Here is a 13,278-nt window from a genome sequence, read left to right on the forward strand (position 1 = left end):
ATGAAAAATAATCATCCAAGATATAATTAGCTGATTGAGATGAAAATAAAAAAAAAAATTACAGAAAGTAAAATGAGGAAGATGATACTAAAAGTGCACATTTGTGTGTGTATGTGGAGAAGGAAGAGGGATGCTACAATCCCTCACTGTGATTTTCTAAGTCTTTTTCAGAATTTTTCTTTGGGTGTTTTAAGCTCCATGAAACTTTACCTTTTGGCCTGAAAGTTGTCAAAGAATTGTATTTGCTGGAGGCAAGTAATTTTCCAAAATTTTCTAAGATAACTGTTCAGCCATTTCTGAGAAATACAACTGGGGAAAATATTGTATTTTCCATATTAAAAAAAAAAAATCTGCGATGCTTTCTTTAAGGAATGCAAAAACTGAGCCTTGAAGTTTGCAGATGGAAGTCCTTCAGCATGAAGAACTGGCTAATAAACTCAAAGTTGTCTAAGTTTTCAACTTTTTAGAAAAATGCAGTTTCCATACACTCAGCGGATTGTTAGGAGTGAATATTCTAAAAGAGGGAATAAACACCGTTTTCCTGCAGCACTTCAAAAGGGACAAGTTAAGACAACATAAGCAACACTGTGCCAATTTGTACTTGGTTAAAAACAAAAACAAACAAACAAAAAAATGAAACAACATTCAAATGGTAAGGAATATAATTAGTGCCAATCAACATGTTTTTATAGAAAACAGGTCAAATATAAATCCAACATCTTTCTTTGATGAGATTACAAGTTTAGCTGACAAAGGAAACTTTGTAGATACAATCCAGTTAACATTTCTTCTTTGATTTAGTACCATATAACTATTTTAATAAAAACAGAAGTGCTACACGGTATCAATACAGCAAATGATAACTGGATTAAGATGCACTTTCACCAGAATTGTTATGAAGTGCAGTGATCAAGCCTTAGAAATAATTAAAAGATTAGTGCTGGTAAAATTGGAAGATCACATGAAGGTCAGAGTTACAGCAAATGCTGATAATGCCGGGGCGCTCACACTGCACAGTTGAGATCGTTATAACATAGTTAAACCCTGAATTCTACATCTAGGAAGATGAAATCCAAAACTTTTACATCTAGGAACAAAGAATAAAGGCACATCTGCAGAAACATGGGGGTAAACAGCAGCGTGCCCAGGGAGGTAATCTGACCTTTATTTACATCAGAAATGAACTTGATTAAGTTCATTCTGTGATATTGTATCCAGTTCTGGTATCCATTTTTTCACAGAAAAAAAAAGAAAGCTGATTTTAAAAGAGAAAAACTTCAAGAACTTTCTTAGAAATCTCATTAGAGATTCAAAACTAAATTCAAAAAATCTTTTTGGTCAAAGTCACTGATATGAGAACATCGATGCATATAGCTACAATTTTGACTACACCCTTTTCCTGATGAAAAATAATTAGTTGGATAATACCGACTATTGTCCTGAAGAAATGGTGCATCCATGGCTTTCACTGTCAGTCACCTGCTGTTACAAATATATACCTTCACCTAGTTTAAGCTTCTGGTCTTCATTATGCCTTTCCCTACTAGCTTACAAAGGGCCTTTATGTGTAAAAGAGATTTTCTTCTATGAACACCTTAAATACAGTTCCTTTACAAACTGAAAAAGACCTGGTTTAACTGAGTCACCTAAAAATAACCAAAGCAAAGGAGAAAGGAGCAGCCAGAATGGAAATATCTTAACCTCAATAAGCTATAGGAAGCTGGTTGCTTGGGGAAAGGTCAGGACCAAAAACTCCAGAGCAAAAAGTCCTGGGGGCTGGGAGCACTGCGTCACTGAAGATGATTTCTCAGTCTTTGATGACACTTTCTGCAGTGGCCCAGCAGAGCACAAAGCTACATGCAGTAGGAGGTATCTTAGGATGCTTTAGGCAGAAGTTAGAGGGAATATATTTTGTCCACCTTGATATGTTGGGTAGTTAGATTTACATTTAGATCCTGTGACTAAATGGCACGTAATAAAGGTCAGCTAGAAAAAGTACAAGTTTATCTTTGCCTACAAGGATAAAGAGAAGAGAAGAGTTTTCAGAAACATAGGCCTGAGGAAGAAAGTGGAAAATTTGAAGACTGGGGAAAAGGTAGAGCTAGGAAGAAAGGGATGTGGGGCAAGGTCAAATGATAGAAGATCCCGGAAAGCAAAAGAGCCAAGAAACAATGAGGGGAGGAAACAACAAATAAAGGCTGAAGTAAACTTGGGAGTGGGAAAATGAAGAGAGAAAGGCAGAACTGATTTTTCTACACCAGCTCAATGGAGAGCTGTAACACGGGCTTTGCTTGATCTTGCTTGTCAGGACTGCATGGTGTGAATGCAGACATCCTCCTAGCTGGTACTTCACCACCTAGGCTCCTAAGCCCTGCAGCACAAGATGACAAAATTACTAGCTACAGAGCCACTGAATAAAATCCAGTGAAAGTCATAAAAGTCATAGAAGCGGAGATTCCTGAACTGAAATGTTTGTAAAATAGGACTGAACTCAGGCAAATCCCAACCATGTCCTCAGACACACCCAAATATTTAGGCATCCGTCCAGCATGTTTCCTCCTTTGTGTTTCACAGCAGCTCTTAACAAAATATCTTTATATATTCTTATATGCCTGTGTACAAATGATTTATACAGACACTTAAGCCCATTGACACACCACTGAGAAAATACTTAGGTTACTACCTGTTGTAACTCCATGCCTTCTTCGGAATGACGGATATGCCTTAACACAAAGAGAAATGTCCTGGCTTTTCCTAGCTGGGTTGGTTTTAACGTCTGCAATCCTACAAAGCTCTAGCACAAGACTGCTAATACAGTTGACGGTATTGCCCATCAACCAAAAAGCCCATCCTGACCTCTTTCCGCAATCTAGCTCTTACTGAAATCTGCAGACTTCCTGGATCTAAAAGAAAAAAAGGATTAGTCTACAAGCGATCTGTGGAAGTCAATAAAGGAGAAAAAGATCTTGATGCAAAAAAAGATCACAAGATCAAACCAGACATGACAATGTTGCTTGCTAAAGCATGCTCTGATTTTTCTTTCCAGGAAGTATTGACTTGTTTTCCCAAAAGCTGAGAGCTGTATTTGCCTGAGTGGCATACTTCAAACAGAAAATAATACACACAATTCTCTGACAATTCACTGGGGAACAAAAATGCTGAAATTAAAGAAACTCCTGGGCCATATTTTCATCTCAATTGCTTTACTGGAAATCCAAAGTAATTCCATTGATTCTAATGGTCTTGCTCCAGATTTGCATCTGTACGGCTGATCTGCATTGGGTCCTGCGAGAAAATCTTGACAGTTATTTAAGCAAACGTTAACATCAGTTAGAAAGCAACCTTGTCAGGGTATGACAATTGTCAATACGTGCTGTATACATCTGGTTACAAATTGTGTGAACCCTAGTGCTTAAGTGGACACTCCTATGTTCATATTTAGATACCCAAGCAGCTTATTTTATAAATGTTGAGTATCTGTCGTTTCCATGGGCGAGCTTTGTGGAGCTCAGAACTTTCTGAAGTGCCATTATGTTCTTACATCTGACTTGAAGAGCCCTGTTTCAGATAAATTTTTGGCTTTATATTTTAGAGTTGGATAAACAGCGGAAAAGTGTTCTGTGAGTACTTACTTGAATTCTGGCTTAGGCACACTTTTGTCACTGAGAAAACTTAAGGTTTGAATAGTGTTCTTTGGATGCCACAGCTTTGCACTAAGGATAAGCAAACTGTTTGGATAGCAGAAGTAATGCTCCCAGACTTCACCATGCTCATCATAAAATGTATGTGTCATTTAAAAAAAAAAAAAAAGTTCTTTTGTTTCATTTTTTAATTTGTACGGAAACTATAAGCCAGGCCAACCCCTCTCCCCCTCTCCAGATCAATGCAGAGTCCCACTACAAGCCTTATTTTTCAGCTGGACATGGACAGATTCAATGGCCAGAGCAGAATGAAGACACAACATTCTCAACACATCTCGAGACTTAACACATCTCGAGAGTATTTCTCAGTTTTTGTTTCCTGGAAGTTTTTGTTTAAGTCAGTTTTAAGGGCTACACTTAACCCAAAGACAACAAGATCTGGCACAGAACTGCAACAGCTAATCATAATCATCTTTCTTTTGCCTTCGCCTTCTTCTAGACTATTTTATCATGTCCCCCCCATAACTAATCTCTTGAACTAAGCTTCTTGAGAGCTTCCTTAAGAGAAGGAACTATATCCTGTTCCTTGTAAATCACTGTGTACATTTAAACCGTCATTATTAATACCATTATCAAATTTATGCTCCTGACATTTAATATGCTTGTGAGACTTTTAGAATGCTGTAACAGAAGCATAATCAAGATATTCAAAAGCCTGAACTAGAAGCCCTTCAAAATGATCCTAGATGCCATTGAACCATGTGGGAACACATTTACAAGCTGATGTAAAGGTACTTAGCTTCAATGTGTTGGCATCGCCACAGACTCCACTATGTTGCCTTGCCACTGGTATGACCAAGGACGCATAGGAGATCGGTGGCCAGCCGGAGTGGCAGCTGGAGGCTGGGTCAGATATGGGTAGGGCACTGTGGTGGGTCGACCCTGGCTGGATGCCAGGTGCCCACCAAAGCCGCTCTGTCACTGCCCTCCTCAGCTGGGCAGGGGAGAGAAAATGTAATGAAAGGCTCGTGGGGCGGGATAAGGGCAGGGGGATCACTCAGCAATTACTGTCATGGGCAAAACACACTCGACTTGGGGAAATCAGTTTAATTTATTACCAATCAAATCAGAATAGGATAACAAGAAATAAAACCTAAATCTTAAAAAACAACCTTCCCCCCACCCCTCCCTTCTTCCCGGGCTCAACTTCACTCCCCATTTCTCCACCTCCTCCCGCCAGCAGCGCAGGGGGACGGGGATGGGGGCTGCGGTCAGTCCATCACACGTCGTCTCTGCCGCTCCTTCCTCCCCAGGGGAGGACTCCTCACACTCCTCCCTGCCCCAGCGTGGGTCCCTCCCACGGCAGACAGTCCTCCACGCGCTGCCCCAGCGTGGGTCCTTCCCCGGGGCTGCAGCTCTTCACGCACTGCCCCAGCGTGGGTCCCTTCCCCGGGGTGCAGCCCCTCAGGAGCAGCCTGCTCCAGCGTGGGTCCCCCGCGGGGTCCCAATTCCTGCCAGCAACCCTGCTCCAGCCTGGGCTCCTCTCCCCACGGGGCCACAGCTCCTGCCAGGAGCCTGCTCCAGCGCGGGCTTCCCCCGGGGTCCCAGCCTCCTCCGGGCACATCCCCTGCTGCGGCGTGGGCTCCTCCCCGGGGGCAGGGGGATCTCTGCTCCCCGGGGGCCCCCATGGGTGCAGGGGCACAGCTGCCTCGCCATGGGCTGCCCCAGGGCTGCAGGGGAATCTCTGCTCCGTGCCTGGAGCCCCTCCTGCCCTCCTCCTGCACTGACCTGGGGGGCTGCAGGGCCCTTCCTCTCACATGTTCTCACTCCTCACTCTGGCCGCAGTTGTGCAGAGTTTTTTTCCCCCGCTTCTTAAATACGTTATCCCAGAGGCGCTGCCACCGTCACTGCTGGGCTCGGCCTTGGCCAGTGGCAGCCTCCATCTTGGAGCCATCTGGCATTGGCTCTGTCGGACATGGGGGAAGCTTCCAGCAGCTTCTCACAGAAACCAACCCTGCAGCCCCCCACTACTAAAACCTTGCCACGCAAACCCAATACAGGCATCTTGAACGGCACTAGATTCCTGTAGGCCAGTCAGCTTAGCCCTTTAAATCTTCATCTTCTGAATCAGCATGGAGATCTGCCCTGAAGATTGAGAATTCATCTGCCTAAGTATATGAAAACTTGATGTCTAGACAAATTTAGGATGTTTCTACATTACTGGCAAGCTGAACAGAGCAAGCAATACAAAGCAGGAAATGTTTTATTTACAACCCATTCTTGGAGTCAAATCTGTTTGATATTTACATTAGATTATTGTAGGGCAATTTCTAATATTAGTTTAAATGTCCAATATAAGCGTTAGCTTGAAGCACTGGCTTCACATTCACAGTACAATAAAGCAAATGGCTTCTTTGCTGAACTCGATGACCTCCCAGATGAAAAAATGATTGTAAAATAGAAAGTATGGTTTCATAATGTTGTTCATAGTTCTAACTTCAAATGCATGATTAGCTATATTTGCAACAGTCAAAGGGCTAAGTGAAACGTGTGGCCTCTGATCAAATGAACAGCACACATGCAGAATCGAAAGCTAAAAAAAAAAAAATCTGGCCTTCTTCAGCATTGATAAAAGCAAGCAACATGTGCTGTTGCTGCATCCAGGGGAACAGAAATAGTATGCAATAGGTAGCATGCTGCGCTCAGCACAGGATGGTGGCACTTCCCTGCCTCAGTGAATTTTGAGAGGTGTCCTTAGTCCTCCTGTGCTTTCCAGGGGTGCTCATTTGTGTTTTCTTATGGACATACACTTTCTGTACATTACATTGTTTCAAAATAAAGTCATCTTAGAGGCGATGTAAAAAATGTTTTTCCTCCCACAACATGAGATGAGATTCTGCAGCACAGAGATGTAGGAAAATTTATTAAGAAAGAAAAGTCAGGTTAACAATAACTATAATATTGAGTGAACTCTCTTGTTGTATGTTACAGCTGCAAAGAAAACCATAGGGTGCTGACCATGGCTATCACTACAGAATTCCCTGTCAAAAAGGTAGAAAGAAATAGACAGAGCAGACAACCATAAAGCTTTACAAATGCATCATAGAGATGAATTTCAGCATAAATTCAACAAAGAAAGCACAAATGGGTTGTTAATCAGTGTTGGGAATAGGACAGGTCATCTCACAGACATATTTATTCTAGGACACTCAAACAAGCCCACTACAGTATCCTAAGTTCATGCCATTACAGCTTTTATCTTGTTGCCACTGTAATCAAGAAATGCAGTCAAGAGTGTGCGTTAGTTTTGAGCTATCTTTCTGCTGCAAGGTGACCAAATTTTCTTGGAGCAACAAAGAAGTCAAATTTTCTGCCATTGAAGGTAACATGAAAAGAGTTAGCAACTGTTCACACAAAACCTCCTCATCCATAGCTGAATGCAGCTTTCTCAGAGAGGGACACACATAAAAAGGGTATCTCTGTGGCACAGATGAGTGATTACAAAATAAATAATGGCTTAGCTTATCAAATCAAGTTTGCTTATTTTCATAAGAACTACCACCATCAATCAGGAATCAAGTAGCTACTATTCACATCAGAGTGAAGCAAAGATAATTTGATACGTAAAGCTCTGAAACAGACATAATTTGAAGAGGAGTAAGCAGGTGTTGGTTTTTGATCGACTCTATTGTATTGCTTTAATAACAACAACCTACGTTTTAAAAGAGCTATTTAACTTTTCCCAGCCAAAAAACACGTGAAAAGCTGTCTCCCAGCCAAAGCACGTTCTAAATTCATGCAGCACGTTACATAAAACCACAGCTGAATGTTGTACGTTCACTCCACAATGCATTCCTTCATGCAATGAAAAGCTCAGAACCATCAATCCTGTAGGTCTGTAAATAGTCCTTCCCCCAGCTCTGAAAAACACAATCCTGACCACTTCATTTCCTTGCAGATTTCTGCTCCAAAGCTCATTGTGCTGGCCAGGAAACTCCAGCTTTTAAATCTCTCCTCTTTTCTATGATACCAAATACAAAACTCTTGTTTTTTCAGCTGAGGGTTTTGCTGGTTTGCTCCCACATCACCCCACGGCAAGCTCGTGAAAGTTTCACAAGACCTGGTAGGCTGCTGAGCTGCAGAGACTGCTGCCTCTTATGCTGGCCAGTTCTAGTTCACCGTTTCCCTTATTCTACAGAATGCATCCATCCATCACAACCTGGCTGATACCTGGGGAGGTCCTCATGTGAATTAGGTATCTGAACTTCCATTACAGTCACAAGAGATCAGGCTGTGACTAAAATCAGCTACCTAAATACTGGCATTTAGCGCTATTTGAGGTGCCCACTGTATTTCAGATATCTACCCAGGACTGGCAGATATGATACAGCCCCTAAGGGATAGTTGTGTGCTGTAGAACGGCCGCTGTAGGCCGGCTGAGATATGCCAGGGCTTCCCCAAACAGCACTAGGTGTGAGCAACTGAATCAGGCCCTGGGAATGCGTCCCATGGCGGAGCACACACTTCATTTTGCATAAATGTGACCTCCCAGGTCAGTGGTTAGTTGAGTCCTTCCAGTGGAGCATGGTATTGCTCATGCAAGCACTTCTACTTCACAAGGAAATAGGGGAGCTCCAACCACTTGGCCAGCAGCTGGTTTTCAGCTCTCTGCTAACACATGGTATCTGACTATCCCACCACAGAGGAGCTTCATGAAAACAACCAAAGCCAATCTCAGTGTTAATTCAATGTATTCCCAGACCTCCTATAAGCAAGTTCAGGATCAGGAGTGCTACCATGTAACTGTATCCACGCTGAAATTTGGCCATTGCAAATGAATGATAGCACTGTAAATCTACAACTAATATTCATCCCCATTCTTCCCATGATCATCCATGATTTATCATGCAACTGTTCAGAGCTTTAAAAGTTAAAAAAATAACAAACACCCCCCCCAAAAAAAAAACCCCAAACATCACTGTAAAACTCGTGCAGAACAAAAAAAAAACAGAAGCACAGAGAAAAAACAATGGTCCATCAGGTTCAGATGCTCCAATACCTACATCTGTGAAACCAAACAGTGTATTTGAAGTTATGGGTTGAAGGATTCCCTTCTCAGCTGCATGTCAGTATACGTGCAATAAAGCATATGGGTAAGAGTAACCTGTTGTACAAATATATTAGTTCTTGTGGAGTTACGCCAATAAGGAATTTAGTTCAGCAGAGTAATCCTTTGGTTGCTTGATTCAAAAAGAAATTTTAGATGTTTGGTCAAATTCATGTTCTTCAGACCAAGTCTTTTGTTAAATTAACAGAAAACGCTGTTTGTCAAAATGCAACAAAAAATTACTATTTGACCAAGTCAAAGATAGTTGCAGTGTGATCCAGTCTCTCCTCTGAGCATCATATACTGTTGTCTTCAAGAGCCTGGGTTTTTTATATTTATACTAAATTTTAACTTTTAAATTCGATCTTTTCACCTCTACTTACAATACTTTTTGAACTTCTTAAACATATTTGCAGGCCCCAGAGCAAACAGTTAGCATTGCTTCTTTCTTTTTTTTTTTTCTTTTGTAACTCTGGCTTTGGTGCAGTTATTGTTTTATTTGATTCATTTTGTAAACCAGCTGGTTTAGATTTCAGAGAGGATTCCTATCAGCATCACAACCTACTCCTGCAGAGAAACTTTCCAAAATTATACCCTTGCAGACCAAACCATATAAACCATGTATTACATTACTCCTAGCAAAGCTCCATCCAAGGAAAGAAAAAAAAAAAAAAACCAAAAAAAAAGATACATCTGTACTTCCTCTACATTTCCTCTATGTTCAGTAAAAAAACCCTTCATTCCAGTTCTCTGGACTTTAGTAAAGGTCACATTTTTAATGTCTTCATAAAATCTCAACATTTCTATACTCCTGTCTCTTTGAACCCTTATAACACTCCAGATTACAACTATAAGAGCAAACGACAGCAACTCTCCCCACCAACTTTGCTTGGCTATAACAAATCAGGAGCTTATTACCTGCTTATCACCCGGCACCTCTGTTAAGAGCTCAAGACTCAATTCATTCATATTTATTCACAGGGGGGGCCTTTAGTTGCCTTGTGGAAGGATCTTCTCCTGCCAAGTATTTGCTTTTGTAACAAAGTAATAGACGTGCCTTTTGCTCTCTGTGCACAATGTTCATTGTCAGTGCTGTCCTGCACGAGGATGCAGAGACGTTGGCATTTTTGGGATGCCACTTTAATATAAGCCAAACATGGAGGGGAGGGACTCTCTACACTCTTGGCACCTGAAAACCCAGTGTTAGCGCTGGACAAAACAAATGCAGGCCTCTGATTCAGAAAAAACAAATACAAACGTCTTCCTACCCAGATTTCACTATCTGGATTATTGCCTAGATAATTCATTTGAAAACCAAATCCAGCTTAGCAACTGTCTTGAAAATTGAGTAACCTCAGGTTCAACTGTATTAAAAAACTTCAGCTTCAGGCAAAACTGATAGAACAGCTCATTCACGGTACTTGCACCAAGCCCCGGCCCTCGTTTTATGTTTTTCTGATTACACTTACATTGTGTTACAATTTACTGGCAGCACTATTGTATTATAATATATATTACCACTAGCTGACTCTGACTGTATGCATTCAGCTTCATCAACAGCTAAAGACGCATGGCTCAATGCATATTCATTGCTGTATTGCCGTTCCTCAGCTGTTAAAACAGCTGCATGAATCAGCAACAAGTTTCACAACTTAAAATAGATGTAACCCTGCAGGAGACTTGGGCTCAATGCACATTATGATTCTCACTCGTAGGCTGGTAGGAGTTCGGGATGTGGTGCACGTAACTACAGTATTTCTCCACTCAAGCATAGCACTACCCTAACGGCGTAAGCTACATTAACGTTTCAGTTTGGAGCAGAAGTGCGCTTTTGTAATAAATCTCCTGATCATTGTCACTTATCATGCTTTGGTTCACTTCTCAGTCTTGGGATGAATGAACCCAATTCCTTTTGATGGAGCTAAACCAGATATGCACCGCTGACTTCCATCTGCTGGTGGCACGTGGTTCAGAGGACCAAACTACAGCTACAGAAAAGCAAAGCCTCTCAAAATGCACATAGTGTGTTCTGGGTCCTCAATGCAAACTGTTTTGTCCTGCAGAATTGCTCCTCTCAGCCCATACTGCTTGCTAAATGTAGACAGAGCTGAACACGGCTATCTGGCTTCTAGAGAGGAGCTAGCGCTTTGGGCTAGCCTGTCATGGAGGCAGGAATTCATGATATAAACCTTGGGGTTGGATGGTTTCTATCCTCAGTGAAGAAAAATGTTTCCTTTAAGTTAACAATCATATCTGGCTTTATGAAAAAAAAAAACAAAAAAAAAAACAACCATCTAGCAAACACATAATTTTCAGTTTGGAGGGCATTCTTAACTCTCTTCCAGGACCTCAGCTCAAAAAGACATCTAAGAGCACATGCTCAATTATTCAGTCAACAAGCAAATAAAATACCTTTGCTTTTATTTATTTGCTGTGCCAAAAACCTGTAGAGTCACTCATACATGTTGCAGCTATTGTACTTTTAATATTTGTTAGTCCTTCCCCTGTTTGGGGTATGCGACACTGCTTATTATGGAAAAATCAAGTGTTATGCCATCCTCACATGTTTTTATTTGTCATTATCAGGTGCATAGATATGCATGTATCACTGCCAGAAGAGCTCAGTATTTATTTTAAATTCCTGCAATAGTAAGGAAAGTGGTTGTATTACATTTACATTAAAGTAATGTAATGCAAAACATTTAATATGAAAAGGGATTCCTGAACATATTGTTTGCTCAGTATGTATCCAATACAACCATTCTACTGCTACTGCAATGACACAGTAGACAATATTGTAGATATTGTTGTTGATAATATGTAGAAACCACATATCCTCTAGGAATTTCAGTACATATTTGCTGTGTTTCCTTAGTTGGCAACACAGTCCCTTCCTTCCCCTTACTTCAGTGCAAAAACAAACTCTACATGTGATCATTTACAGAGTTCTGCCTAATTATATAAATGTACTAATTATACACACTTTTCAAATGGTGATAGACTTCAAAGTAGGTAAACTTTAAATTGTGCCATTAAGAAAATCTATTTGATGATGGAAATTTCTGTAATATCTTATTGCAATCTTCTACATCATAATTTTGCTTTCAAGTCAGTATTAATTTAATGACAAATAACAGCAGAGAATAATAGAGTTGGGAAAGCAAACCAAAAGCTGTAAGATTTACGGTGTGACATTGGTCAGCAGATGTTAACAAAAAGGCTCAAAAGCAATTTGGCAAAGCAATGGACCTAAGGCAAACAATGAGTAGAAAGAAGTTCTGCATGACAAATATGAATACCGAACCTTCAGAAACCACTCTGTTAACAGAGATAAACACCTGCAAGACTGACTTATCCCCATGTGTTCAGCTACTCCTGAGAAAATATATATGTCATTGAACACTTAATTTACATGCACAGTTATCACACTGCTAAGAACGACTTGCAAATTACTTACTTGCAGTTCAGAGCATCTCTTTGCATGTAAAATAACACCAACTGCACGTACAAACCAGCCCTACAAGTGCACACATAGCTCAGCCCACCATGTGTCATACACACATTAATGAAAACCAAACTGCCACACAAACACCTCCTTTTCATACCTCGGTACATGCTTCTGACTGATATACCCTCACTCTTCAAAACACAGTTCTTTACCTTTAACATTAGATATTCACCACAAACCCCGGTTCTTCAACATAACTCTCTAGTGAATTTATAGTACAAGCGAATGCATGAAAGCCAATACTCTTTTAGCACTACTTAATAGTTTCTCTGTTTATTGTCCTGATGTCCTAGGTGAGTAGTTTATTTCATATAAGTTATAAGAATTTATATATATCTCTCTGCTCTAGAATCTGGATCTTGCATTGTCAAGACCACTAGGCAGGTCAGACGGCCATTACAATGCAGCAACACTATAGGACACTAATACCTCTGCCTTTAGTTAAGTAACAGCTTATGTGGCAGGGAAGACAGAATCCATCTTCAGTGAAAAATAGGACTGTGTATAGAAAGGGAAATGGTTGATCTGCTCTCACACAAATCCTAGTGTCAAAACAAATAGTCTTACTAAGTCACGGGCTGTCACACTTAGTCAAAGACATTTATGGAATGGCTTGATAGCAGCATCTTATAAGCAGCAGGTGCAAGATCCTGAGTTACCAAGCTCAAATATTGATCAGGACTTTCCCCCAGTGTTCAAGAACTCCTGGGTCTGAGATTTTGACAACACCCTTCAGAGTATGGGGTCCAGATACGCTTGAATAGCTTTAAGATCACAGACTTTTGCTCTGGTGCACCCACATATAAAAATCTATAGAAGAGATTAAAACTATCTCTGCACAAATAACTTTTTCTTTCTGCACAGTTATAAAATGACTCACATACAAAACAAAAATTCACAAAAGTTGGAATTTGAAACAAATACGATGCAAGTTCAGGATTGGAATGAGGAGCTCTAATAGCAACACAGAGACAACACACAGCACAAGGAGTGATTTTATGCTAACTGGTGACTTCTTTGAC

General features: G+C 40.7%; 1 protein-coding gene across 1 annotated transcript in view; it reads right to left on the bottom strand.

Moving 5' to 3' along the window:
- Positions 1-13,278, bottom strand: part of MSRA (methionine sulfoxide reductase A) — a 309,718-nt gene that overhangs the window by 84,501 nt on the left and 211,939 nt on the right. The window lies entirely within an intron of this gene.

Source organism: Pelecanus crispus, chromosome 3 (genome assembly GCF_030463565.1).
Source record: "Pelecanus crispus isolate bPelCri1 chromosome 3, bPelCri1.pri, whole genome shotgun sequence".
Taxonomy (NCBI): domain Eukaryota; kingdom Metazoa; phylum Chordata; class Aves; order Pelecaniformes; family Pelecanidae; genus Pelecanus; species Pelecanus crispus.